Source organism: Mustela nivalis (genome assembly GCF_964662115.1).
Source record: "Mustela nivalis genome assembly, chromosome: 2".
Taxonomy (NCBI): domain Eukaryota; kingdom Metazoa; phylum Chordata; class Mammalia; order Carnivora; family Mustelidae; genus Mustela; species Mustela nivalis.
In genome coordinates, this window is record NC_139021.1 from 159107435 (window position 1) to 159121637 (window position 14203).

The 14203-nt window shown below is 44.2% G+C and overlaps 1 protein-coding gene across 2 annotated transcripts in view; it reads right to left on the reverse strand.

Moving 5' to 3' along the window:
• The window catches only part of DNMBP (dynamin binding protein), a 103430-nt gene extending 91756 nt beyond the window's left edge, over positions 1–11674 (reverse strand). Inside the window, exon 1 of one of the 2 annotated variants that reach the window (XM_082722266.1) lies at positions 11492–11674. The gene's annotated coding sequence lies outside the window, so the exon portion shown is untranslated. The remainder of the gene's footprint in view (positions 1–11491) is intronic. The other variant, XM_082722268.1, reaches the window with a different exon arrangement.
• Between the last annotated feature and the right edge of the window lie 2529 nt (positions 11675–14203).

Here is a 14203-nt window from a genome sequence, read left to right on the forward strand (position 1 = left end):
TAAACAAGGCACCTTATAATAAAATTATTTAAAATATATTCATCACATGTCTTTCTCATTCTACATTAACATTTTTAGCTTTGGTTGATTAGTCATTTGCCTTTAAAACTAGATGAACATACTAACACTGCGATACTGTATTCTTATACTCTCCAAGCCACTGAATACATAAATCCACACCTGGCTTCCTACTTCAGCGATTTTCATTCTTTGACCTCCAATATTGACTCACTATGCTGCACAACCATCACAGCCGACCACCAGGTCAAGGCAACAAGACTCGAAGAACTATAAGACAAAACTGGACTTCACATCTGTAGTGGTCCAGCTATCATAATTACTGATTCACATCTAGGTGGCAGCAGCAAGAAGAACAAGTAATAAAAACTACGGGTTTGAAAAACATAAGTATTAGCATTATGCCACAGTTCAGCTCGCTGCTCGGGAATACAGGACCCCAATAGACACTAACGAAAGTCTGGTTTTAATGTAAACCCATTCTCCTCTTACCTGACCCTTCGGGGATTCTGTTTCCTGATAAGCAGATCTAAACCGTAAGACAATAATATCCCAAGGAGGTTCTGGCCCTGAGCCCCAGAAATCCTTAAAGCAACAAACACTGTCTAAAAGAAGAAAACCAGACTACTCACTCCCTTCTCTGTTCTCCCCACTAACTCCAGGAACACAGAAATGCCTTGCCAATTAGCAGTTATAAAATTCTCTCAGAGGCAGAATGCTTTGAAATACAGACAGTCTGTTGATCATGTCTTACCCTGTCACCTGGAATGTTTTGGAAGACTCCTCAGAAATTACCTCTGGGCCAGACCAAGCCATATGTAGACCAGCGAATCCTTACTATATATGGAAGCTGAATAACTTGGAACCTCTTGTAGTGACTGACAGATTAAAAGGGTAACTTAACTCATAATAGGTCAAAAAAGTTAAGTCAAAACCAATTTAAAAATTCAGAATGTAAAAAAAAATAATAATAATAATTCAGAATGTAGGGACCCTGGGTGGCACAGACAGTTAAGCATCTGACTCTTAGTTTTGGTTCAGGTCATCATCTCAGGGTTCTGAGATTGAGCCCCACATGGGGCTCCATGCTCAGTGTGGAGCCTACTTGAGACTCTCTCCCCCTCACCTCTCCATCCCACTTTCTCTCAATAAATAATTAATTTTTAAATCCAGAATCTGGGAAACTATAAGATAAAAGCCCAGATTCTCCAATAAAATAAATGGTAACCAAAAAATTAAAATGAAAAAGGGGGACTAATCAGTTAAAAACCACTAAACCTTAGCGCAGTGTGTGCCAATTTCTTGGGTCCTGATCCAAACAAATCAATTATTTAAAAAATAGAGACATCTTAAAAAAAGAATGGGGGGGAATGTGCCTGGGTGGCTCAGTCAGTTGAATGGCTGCCCTCAGCTGGGCTCTCGACCTCTGGGTCCTGGGATGGAGCCCTGCATTTGGCTCCCTGCTCAGGGAGAAGCCTGCTTCTCCCTCTGCCCCTTCCCCACTATTCATTTTCTCTCTGTCTCCCTCTAAAATAAATAAAATCTTAAAAAAAAAAATTCCCCATGTTTCAATTTTTTAAATTTATTTTTCTTTTTAAATAAGATCTTAAAAAAAAAAAAAATAGGGGCGCCTAGGTGGCTCAGTGCGTTAAGCGTCTGCCTTCAGCTCAGGTCATGATCCCAGGGTCCTAGGATGAGCCCCGCATTGGGCTCCCAGTTCAGCAGACAGCCTGTTTCTCCCTCTCCCCGCCTCTCTGACTACTTGTGCTCTGCTACCTATCAAATAAATGAATAAAATCTTCTGTAAAAATAAAAATAAATAAATAAATAATTGAAACAACTGGGATGAGGAATTTTTTTTTTTTAAAGGTTTTATTTATTTGAGAGAGAGAGAGAAGAGAGCATAAGCAGGGGGGAAGAGCAGAGAGAGAGGGAGAAGCAGACTTCCCCGGACCAGAGAGCCCAATGCAGGGCTTGATCACAGGACCCTGGGATCATGATCTGAGCCAAAGGCACAAACTTAAACAACTGAGCCACCATGGGTTATTTTTGAACACCGACTAGCTTCTTCTTCTTCTTCTTTTTTTTTAAGATTTTATTTATTTATTTGACAGAAATCACAAGTAGGCAGAGAGGCAGGCAGAGATAGAGAGACTGGGAAGCAGGCTCCCTGCTGAGCAGAGAGACCGATGCTCATGAGACCATGACCTGAACCAAAGGCAGAGACTTAACCCACTGAGCCACCCAGGCGCCCCGAGGAGGGTACTTGACTATCTGGAAGAGTCAAGGCAGGATCTGGAGAGGAGGCCTCCCAAATGGTTTCGGCTCCAGGCAAAATCCCCCCATGCGCTCCACAACTCAGAGCACTGGTGAGTAACACAGCATACGTGAGAAAAGGACAGTCCTCGAGAACCACGTGACTCTGTGTCACTCCCTGTCTTCAGTCACCTGCTCACCTGAGGCCGACCACATACAGCATGCTGGTTAAGAGCATGGGCTTTGGAGACAGACACATGTGAGTCTGAATTCTAGTTCTACCACTTAACAGCAGTGTAACTTCCAGGCAAGTTTCTTAAACCAATTGCTTAAGGAGGATCCCCACACAATGTGGGGCTTGAACTCAAGGCCCTGAGATTAAGAGTTACGCGGTCTACCAACTGAGCCAGCCAGACGCCCCTCTCAACCAATTTTACATTAATTTCTCCATGTGTAAAATGAGGATTATACTGGCACCTTCCTTATAAAATCATTCTGAAGATTAAATGAGAATGCATTAGTATGGTGACTGGCTAAAATATTAGCTGCCATTTTCTATTAGTATTGTTGTTTTATATTCCTTTCATTTGAATTTAGACCATTAGTGAAACCCAGTAAAATGAAAGATGAAGTATTTGCAATTATAATTAACAGTATACTACCGCTAGCATTATTGTTGTAGGAAAGATCATCTGATGAATGTGTGAGGAAAGCATGAAGTGGGGACTTCAAGTAAATTACTGTGTACAAGTAGATTTGCACCAGACTAGAGGGCCAGGCAGCAGAGTTTCAGATTTGCTGGGGGCAGTGGTGGTTATCAAGTAGAGTAATAAATGACAATGAGTCAGAAAACAGTCTGTACAGGATAGATGGGGTCTGTGCCATTGGTCTCTTTGGCACCATTCAGTGTATTAGCAGCAACTGGTTTTTTTTTTTTTTTTTAAGTCACCCTATATTGTGCAATTAACATGATCTGAGGCCTTGCTTTATGATAAAGTCACCAGGCATGCACAACACGACTGTCATCATGACAATCCTGACCTGGATCCAGAAATGACAGAAACACCAAAAGGTTTCTGCATTCCTGGGGATGGGAGGGAAGAACAGACTAGAAAACGGGAGGACATGGGGCACGAGGCTGGGGAGTTCAGCACCGCCTAACACATCCATTGCAACTTTTTCTGCTGATGGCACAGATCATTTATCTTCAGAGAATCACCTCATGAAAACAATGCAGTGTGTGCTGGGCTCAGAACCCATGGCTAGAACGTCAGCAAGGATTATTCTCTCCGGGGCCCCACTCCCATCGTGTGCTTGTCAGCAACACAGACACTCATACCCCATGCTCAGAAACCACAGGCTTCACAGGTGCTGCTAAACCAGATGGAGAGAAATCAGCTCTGTGCCTGGGTTGATGGTCATGCATACAAGGTCAAGGAGGAAATAGGCATTCTACCACTTTACTGAATCCATGTATTTAAAGGAGGCTGAGAGAACTTTCTTCATCCCCCCCCTTAGACTTCCTTGCTCTGTATCACAGAGCTACTTCTCTACAGAATGGAATGGCTTCCATTCGTTGAGAGCACAGTATGCGCCAGGCACCTGCTTGGGACTTCTCAGCCAAAAAAACAAAGATCTGCTGCCACTGAAGCACTTTCTCCTTGAGGGATGGGGAAGGCAGGTGTAGTAGGTGGGTGTTAGGACAAAAATGAGAAAAAAGTGGGGGGAGGCAAGGCAAAAGGAGAGGGAATGAGAAGGGGGAGGGCCAGGCAGATGTGGAATCTACCAGTTGGTATGAATGTTAACGTTGGACTTATTTCAGAGTCAAAATAAGATAAATCACAACTATTTTCTCCATACTTGTCTTTTTTTGGAGAGTGGCCTAAAGAAGGAAAAATGCTCAATGAACCGAAGCAAAATGACATCAGAGAGACTGCTGCCCTCTCTCACACCAGGCTGGTCTTTGGTCCAGTAGCCTTTGGGCTACAAAAACCCGAATTCTGACAGTGAGGCCGGGCTGTCTGTGTACTGAGGCTCCCACAGGAACAGCCTAACAATTTCTAAGGAATCAGCCTAGAAGTTACTCATATCTTCTTGCTTTTTTTCAGAGGATCAGTCAAAGTAAGAACGAGAGTTGGTGGTCTAACCCTGAAAGAGGAAGGGTGATATAATTATATATAGCCCAACTTGAAGTACATTCTCCTTCTCCATGAGCATGCCCCAACCCCATGAAAAAAAAAAAAGAGTGAGAAATAACCAACATTTTACAGGCTGGTGTTAGAAGTCAGGATTAAAGAATTGCCTTTCTATATTTTTACAAATTTTCTACAATGAAGATGTATAATTTTTATAATTAGGAGAAAACAGCTAGTTAAAAAAAAAAATCCAACCCTATACCAAAAGAGATGATGATGACACTCAACTGCCTGATACCCGAGTAGTTACAGTTGCTAAAGACCTACCTGTTGAGGTATCTCAACATTTTGTGAGATCTACGTGGGGAAGATTTATACCTGTACTAGAAACTGATCCGGAGTAAACAAACTATAATTTTACATATCTTATATTTACAATCATGCTGACGACCCCAGTTGTGATGCTGAATATGGCTCTCTCTCATTCTTTACACCAGCTATTTAAATTCTGACTCTTAACAGCAGGAGAAAAAAGCTGATCTAAAGGTGAAATAAGCTTATATTGGAATCATGAAACGTTTACCATTAATTTATGTAAGGTTCAGAAGTACTGAAGACTCTTAAAAATCCTCTTTTGCTTAAAACTTAACCTTAGCAGAGGCTAAGGCTTTCCATATGCACCCTCTTGATGCCATCTTACTTCTTTGGAGACCAATCCGAAAAAGGATCTATAAGGCTTAATACCCATTTATGATGAAAATGCTCAGTAAACTAGGAATAGAGGAGAACACCCTAACTGGAGAAAGGCACATCTAAAATCCAAAACAAACAGTATATGAAATGGAAAAACGCTGGACTCCTTCTCTTTAAGACTGAAAGCCAGACAAAGACACCTACTAGCATAGCAACTGTTTTGAAACAGTCCTGGAAATTCTGGCGGCTGCTGCAAGGAAAGATAAAGAAATAAGATGTATAAGGATGGGTAAGAAGCTACAAAACTAGCACTATTTTCAAGGACTTGTAATTAATAGCGGGAAAAAAATGAGAATAGTGGGAACAGTGGGGGAAACCCAGAAATCAACTATTTGAATAAGATGGGGAAGAAAGGCTGTCAGATACAAAATAATCATGCTAATAGTCAACACTCTTTCTCTTAAACTACCAATTTTAAGAAAATAGAGATATGATTCACAACAGCAGCAAAACTATGAAATAATTAGAAATTAGTTTAACCAAAACACCTTCCTAGACCTTTATGGAGAAAAAACTTAAAGTTCTAATAAAGGATTTAAAAATTAGCTGATGAAGTATTTAGAGATAAAAGGGCATGATGCAACAAATTCAAATGGGTCAGAAAAAAAAAGCATGCATAGAAATGCAGAGACGGAGTAATAAAGCAAATATGGCAAAATGCTAACATTTGGTGAATCTAGGTGAGGGACATACAGGAGCTCTTTGTACTAACCTTAGAACTCTTCTGCTAGTTCTAAATTATTTCCAAATCAAACAAAAATTCTTTTAAAAAGTGCTGAATAAATGGAGAGACACATTACATGCTCTTGGAGGAAATGAGTTAATATCAAAAAGATGTCAAGCTTCTCCCAAATAATTTATAAATTCAATGTAATCCAAGTAAAAATTCCTTGAAAATAGAATTTTTGAGGAATTTATAAACATGATTCCAAATTTTATATAGAAAAATAATGGTCCAGGAGTAGCTAATTAAACTTAAAGATGAAGAATAGAGATGGGGCACTTGCTGTGCCCATCATGAGAACATATTATAAAATCTATAAAAATCATTGCAATAAAACATGTAGCAGTAACTGACAGACTAATGAACAGAACAGAGGCTTCGAACAGACCAGTATATCCACAGAAACCATAGATGAGACAAAAGATACCACAATTCAATGGAGGAAAACATGGATGCTTTTGGAGATATTACTGGAAAATTTGTCGCATTAAATGAAGAATAATAGGACTGGATCCCTACGCAACATGGGTTCTAGTTGAATTAAAGAAATTGCTATGACCCAGGGATTGAGAGGGGCTTCTTCAAACTCGACAAGTATTAAACACATCAAAGAATTTATTTGATTACATCAAATTAAGAACGTTTCTTGATCAAAGGACAACAAAGAGGGGCCCCTGGGTGGCTCAGTCGGTTAACAGACTGACTCTTGGTTTTGGTTCAGGTCCTGATCTCAGGGTCGTGAAATGGACCCCAAGTCAGGCTATGTGCTCAGCAGGGAGTTGGCTGGAGATTCTCTCTGCCCCGGCCCCTCTCTTGCGTGCTTGCGTGAGCACACATACACACACACTCTCTCTTTCTCTCAAATAAATAAAACTTCAAAAAAAAAAAAAAGACAGACAAAATTAACAGATGCCCAAAGAGAAGACATCTGCAGTCTAAATATGAACAATGCAGATAGCAACTCCAATAGAAACTGGTCAAAGATCTGCATAAGCAATTTACAAAAGGAGCTGTATATATAAGAGATGCTCACAATCCTTTGTAAGCAAAGAAACACAAATTAAAATGGCAAGAGATCACTTTGTACCTCCGAGACCAGGAAAGATGGAGAATTGGATAAAGCTGAGCGCTGGCAGGACAGGGGAGCGTAGGAAGCCTCCAACACTTCTGGCAGCCAACGCCGAGAGGAACCTACCACTATTTAATCAAATTTATTATGTGCCAGCCTATAGCCCAGCGATTCCCTTCTGAGTAACTATTATGCAGCTTTATAAATGGATAGGTACGAAGATGGTCCCTGCAGCAACACATATGTGAGGACGGAAGGACAACCCGAGTGTCTATCACACAGACAGCAGATACGAAAAACTAGGGTTTGAGCGCATGGCATGGAGTATAATGCATTAGTTAAAAACGATGTACACACAGAAATGGATGTACATATAGAAACATATGGATCTTCAAATCAGTATTTAGAGAAAAAGGCAGCAAAATGAAACACAGTTTTATAAATTAAAACACACATAAAACAAACAAGATCCTACACAGATAAAAAGAAACACATCCCATGCATTAGAATGAGTATCTATGCGACATAAGGTGAATGGGAAGGGACTAAGAGAATTAAAAACAAATCTTTCGGCCTCTTCCCTGTTAAAAAAGAAAGAAAGAAAGAAAGAAAAATTCGAATGACCCATGATAAATATAAAATTAGAATTGTTTCCTTCCCAAAGTTTCCAACTTTCCTAACAACAAAAGCTACTTTGGTTGCCAGCTCTGTTGATGAGTAACAGCTCTTCATCCTCTTTCAAGCAGGAAGAGAAAATTCAGGGATCAGCAGAGCACTAAAGGGATCAGCAGCGAATATTCACGAAACTATTTTGGTTCCCACGACCTGACAACCTGAGTGAGAAGACTGATTACCTCTTGATTTGAGGGATTCAGCTAAAGGAAGGTCTGAGTCAAGTTTCCAGGTCATCTGAAGCTGTTTACTTTTAGAAACTCTTCATATCCTCCAAGCTCCACGCTACTTAGAATCTTAAAATTCTAGAGCTCGAAGGGACCTGGTCATCCTACAGGTGAGGAAACTAAGGCCCCAAGAAGAGTTATGGTTTAGGGTCACACACTAGTATGAAAGGGAAGGTGTTTCTGACTCTGCACTCTGTCCCCCTTCTGCTCTTACCCAGCAGCCAGAGTGACGCTGTCAAACTGAAGTCATCATGAACAGCTCTGTTCAAAACCCTCTAATGGCCTCTTCCCCCCACTCAGAGCAAAGGTCAAAGTCCTTACAATGGGCTACACTAATGCGCCCCTTCCCACTCCCACCGCCCCTCCTCTGCTGCCACCTCACCCTCGCCCACCGTGGCACTGCCGGGCCGCTAGGACCTCGCCAGCCCTCACGCATGCCAAACAGGCTCAGCATCTGGGCCAGGAACTTGCTCATCCTTCTGTCCCCTCCACTCTCACAGTCTCAATTCCTTCCAGGCCTAGATCAAAAGTGACCTTATCAGAGGCCTTCTCTGACTTCTCTGTATTAATAAAGTCAATCCTGCCCACCCCCCACATACTTACTCTTTCCTATTGTTTACACCTCTTTAAAGTTCTCCAGAGCATGATGAGCATGTGACCATCTACCCATTCGCAGTTTGATTTGTCTGCCCCGTACTGCAATGCTACCGCCTTTCCATGGGGCTTTGTCTGTTTCATTTGGGGCTCTATCCCCAGAACCTCAGAATAGCGCCTGGTAGACACAGGTGCTTAATGTAGTGAATGGACAAATCAGAACTGCAGACCTCAGCCCCCTAGCACAATGCCCTATTTGCTCTGCTGTGCTGTCTCGGTTCTTGGTGATTGGGACCTTGGGTAATCCCTAACACCTAAAAATAAAAGAATACATTTGAACTACTCTATGTTCATTTTATCTCCTCTGGCTTTTACAGCATTGAGGATAAAGCACCCAACCAAAAGTTAAGGGCTTTTTTCATTATAGAGCTGTTCTGTGATCTTATTTTATGGCGATTACTTTAGGTCTCTGTCTTTCCAGGCAAAAGTCTAATATCTCATAATTTTTTTAAAGTAAGGTCTATGAACAACGTGGGGTTTGAACTCACAATCCTGAGATTAAGAGCCGCACGCTCTACAGGCTGAGCCAGCCAGATGTCCCTGGTATCTCATAATTAACACCTGACCCACAAGCTTTGTTATCCAATCTTGAAAATTAGTTTATCCAGATGTATTCCTAAGCCAAACGTAAGAAACTATTTAATATTAATTGGATTGTTGTTGTGAAACTTTTCATATGTAACTCTGAATGAATTTTCAGGATGCTTTAGCTAAAAACCAGGCACAGCTGAGAATTTCAGAGCAGATAAGCCTGTAACAATGCTATTCTGTAGGTAATACACTGACTTCAGAAACAATAATAAACCTAGAAAATGATTCAAGTCTTATACCTGGCAATAGCTTTGCAAGTCTCCATTTGCATTTTATTTTAGTTGCTTCTATCATTTAAAAAAATTCCAATATAACAAGTATCTATAAGAAAAATCACTGAAGTATCTGAAATTTGAAAAACAGCTTTTTGCTTATTTTAGCCCAACACTGTAAAGTGGGAGGGTTGAGAACAATAACACACTTGAAGATTCCCCAGGCATTCTGCAGAAAGGATTTCCTTCTGAGGCAGAGATAAGTGAGTTTGCTGGCCGGGGAGCCTTCCCATACTGCAGCCTTCAAGTAACACCAAAGATAAAAATCTAAGCACAGTCCACTTAACCCTTTTTCAGAGCCAGAGCCTCCTAGATTCTCGCACTATGTTCTAAAAATGAACACCCACCCTTACGAGTTCATAAGTAGTGACTCAAGAATTGGGATTTGTCATATTCGAAGCAGTGTAAAGCTCGATAAGCGATTAGTGCTTGCAGGAGGCTCTGAAATGCAATGTGAATGAAAGAGGAACGGGAAAGGGTCTCTGCAGGAAAGAGGGCCACTCGGAAAGCTCCAGAAGAAACCAGAAGTGGGAAAATGCTCTGCTTTAGGGCCGCAAGACAAAATAAATAACTTGTACATATTTGGACAGACTGTAACAATTCTTATTCTATCTCAGCCAAATACACACACAATATGCCTCCTATATAAAAGATATCACATTTCCTGAGGCAGAATGTTCTCAGCTTATTGCAGAAGTTATCTGTGCAGCCCACACATCCCATTCCCAAGTCAGATTTTAGCTATCCTCACAAAGCAATCCATTCCAATCTCTGAATTTAAGTGAATTTAACACTGAAGTAATTTGAAAAATCGCTTCCACACTTATGTTAGGCCAACGCTGATAAGGTGACTTGTTTTATTAAAATTTTTGTCACAATGAGTGACATATGTTTCAAATTAACATGGAAAAATCAGGAGTTCCGAGGGGGCTGGAGATCCTTTAATTCAATAATTTAGAGAAAAACAGGTGCTGAGGGATAAACTAAATTGCTTATCACCTGGAATCTATTTCTGATGGGTAATAAATGCGGCACTAAGAAAGCACACCTGTATGTGGTCAGGTACTTTTTAGTCTGCCAAATGCCAAATAAGACCAGGAATTAATCAGTCCCACTCTCCCCCTGGAACTCCCCCTTTGCAAACAATCAGAGCTTAACTAGGCTCAGACCCTAAACATTTAGCCTACCACTGGCTTGCCACGTATCACAGCATCACTAATTAGGAAAAGAAAGTCTTCCCACATAAGCTGTGCATATTACTGTAAAATAGGCAAGTTACCAATATAACAGAATAACGGTGCGAGGGCCCTTCATCATTGTATAAATGAGAGACAATAAAGGATAATGAGACTGCATATAAAGTGGGGTTTTTTCTGCATTTAAAAAATTAACTCTACACCCCAAGAGGTCTCCACAGCGCCTGATCCGCCGCAGACCTGGGCAGTTCGTAACCCCAGTATTCCTTTATGCAAAGGACGGCACCGTCACCCTCCTCGTGGTTAAGTGCTTGGAGAAACTGATGCCTGGTGGACATCAATACCTGTGGCAGGAATGCGGGGGTCCGTGAGTGACAGCAAAAGTCCAGCATAACCAAACCTGCATCTCTAGCCCAACTGGTCTTACTTAGTCTTGCTTCGGAAATCATCCCTCCCTGCCTCCCTGACACAGAATCACCGACTCCGAGACCGCCTGGATGTGACTTTGAGCAAGCCAGAATATTTCTTCATCTGTAAAACAGGGGGGCTGGGCTCGTGCTGAATTCTTTTCCAGCTCTCAGATTCCGCCTCGTTGCCCGAGTGGCAGGGCGGTGCAGTGAAAAGAGCCCGGGGCTTGACACCGTCTCAAAAGCCCACATCCGCGTCCCCCCGACTGCCGGCCGCCCAGCCTCTCCCCCCGCCCCGGCCGGGACCTCACACGGCCGGACCTGACCCGGGCTGCGAGGAGGGCCGGCGCTCTGCACCTCCTTCCCCGTCCCCCACCCGGGGGCTCCCGGCCGGGGCAGCGGCCGCCGCGGGGCAAGGGTGGCGCAGGCCCGGCCGTGCGGCGCGTCCCTCTGGGCGCGGGTCCCCTCAGCCCGCCGCACCGGGTCCGCGACCCGAGCTCCCTGCCCGGCCCCTGACCTGCTCTCCGCCGCCCAGCGGTCCCTCGGCGCGGCGGGCAGCTGCGGCCGCCCGTCCCGGGCCGCTGTCACCTCCGCCCCTGGAAGCGGCGGGCGGGCCGATCCGGTGTGACTCAGCGCGGCCGCCCCGCCTCCCGCCTCCCGCCTCCCGCCCAGGCTTCCGCCTCTCGCGGCCGCGCGGCCCGGGGGATCCTCGGTCCCCGCGCGCCCACCTCCGGGCGCCCGCCCCGCGCTCGCGCCCCCTGGCGGCCCGCCCGCCCGGCGGAGTCAGAGGGGGCGGCGCTCGGAGGGCCTCTGGCCGGGGAAACTGAGGCACGGGTCCCAGGGCCCGGCGCCCGCCGCTCGCCGGTCGTTGGGCCCTGCGTGCCGCCTGGGCTCAGTGCGAGTCCCCGGCCCCACACGGCCTTCCAGCCTAGAAAAAAGACGAAATTCCTCTGAGCGAAGGCCCGCTGGGTTCCTGCCTGCGGTGCGGGCCTCCCCCTCCCCCGCCCGAGGCAGTTTTCCTCACAGCAGGCAGAGTTGGCGTCCGCTCCGGTCCGTCCCATTTTTCCCTGAGGAGAGTCTCTCGGGACAGCTCTGAGAATTTAAAAGTGACGAACAACAGAATGCGAGAACCGGTCAGGGCTGAGAGAAGGCTTTCAACTTGCCCGTGAACCCTCGCAGGATTCCCTTTGCGTCTTCAAGGCCACAGAGTCACTCTGCCGGCGTGTTGTCTGAGTTCGTGCGCCTCACGTTTCTGGGAGCTACCCAGGCGATGGCGAAGAAATTCAACAAGTCTCTCCCTGTGTGTCCATCACAGAGCAACCTCTATTTCAGAAATGTTCATGGGATTTCCCTTCTCCTTCCCTTGTGGTGAAGTATACGTTACGTAACCTAAAACTTCGGCATTTTAACCATTTTTAAGTGAACGATTCTGTAGCATTAAGTACATTCACACGGTTGGGCGATCATCACTACCACCCAACCCCACAGCTTTTTCATCTCCCCAGACCCAAATCGTATTCATCAGACACTAACTCCTCATTGCTCTCCACCAGGCCACGGGCAACCTCCATTCCACTTTCTGTCTCCATGAATCTGACTACTCCAGATCCCTCCTATTAGTGGAATCTTCTATCTGTCCTTTTGGGACTCCCTTAGCATAGTAGTATCCGTTGTATGATAGAACCTTCTGTTCATGCATTCCTGTGTCAGGGGACTTGTTCCATCCAAGGTTTGCCTCTACTCTTTGACTGCCGTGAGTCATGCTGCTGTGAACATGGACGTACATACAAATAAGTGTTTGAAACCCGGCCTTCGGTTCTCTCCGTATACATCCAGAAATAGAATTGCTGGATCACGTGGTAATTCTAGGTTTCATTTTTTGAGGAACAGCCCTACGATTCCCCTCCTCCTTTTTGCTGCATGTCAACATTGTGGGCAGAAAACTCTCTAATAAAATATCGATACTCTGGGTTTTGTCGAAATTGTTAACAAATACTTCATTTGTCTGTAAAATAGGGACTTCTCTTCTTAAGAATAAGTAATTAACATTGCAAACTTATGGCCCTTATTTTTGAAAACACTGTTACTATTTCCTTAACCACAATTTTGTGTTTTCTGCATATACTTTTTAATGTTTCTTGGACAGGGTCAAGTATGTCATATGAAATCAGCATTAAATAGAACTTGAGCATTTCATTTTAAATATTTTATTTATTTATCTATTTATTTGTTTGAGAGAGAGAGAATGCCGGGGGGGGGGGAGGGAGGGACAGCAAGGCAGGGAGAGGGAGAGAGAGAGAGCCTTGAGCAGACTGGGCCAGAGGGCGAGCCCCAGGAGGGCCTTGATTTCACCACCAAGATCATGACCCAACTGGAATCCAAGAGTAGGTCGCCTTACCAGCTAAGCCACCCAGGCGCCCCTTAAGCATTTTGTTGTGTTGTTGTTGTTTTAAAGATTTATTTATTCCAGAGAGAAAAAGAGTGCATGGGCAGAGGGAAAGGCAGAGTCCGATGTAGACTCTATGGGGAGCATGGAGCCCAGGGTCCCCCCAGGGACTGGATCCCAGGACCCCAGATCACCACCTGAGCTGAAACGAGGAACTGGAAGCCCAACCAACTGCACCACCCAGGTGCCCCAGGCATTTCATGTTAAAAAGAAGATAATTTTGAATGTCTTTACACTCAAATCAACCTGAACTTTTTACAAGATTTATTTGAGAGAGGGAGCACGAGCAGTGGGGCGGGGCAGGGCATGTGTCATTTTTTGGTCTCTCATGTCTGAACCTAAACCTGTCAGGACATATAGCCTCTAAATTGTCTGCTACTGCTATGATGGATGATATCACTAACAGTTTGGCATGGTTTGGCCCCAAATCAAAGTCAACTCCCCCTGGCTTCCCTCTGGAATGTGTCACGTCACAGCCACAAGCTGTTGCTAGTGATGGCAAGCTGTGAAAGCAGCAAGCTGCTGAAACTAAGTTGGCCTTGCTCGTGGTGCAAGTCATCTGTTCATCTTAGAATAGCCAGGGGACCAGCACTGAAAAAAAAAAGTGCAGATAAAATAACATATTCCTATTTGTTATTAAAGATGATGTAGTTTTTTAACGTTGGTGAGGTCCTGAGCCAACAGCCAAGAAAGAATTCCTGAGATGTCTTTGGTACAAAAATGTGATTCTATTCAAGCACAGGGACAGGACCCGTGGGCAGAAAGAGAAGCTGCACTGGGGGC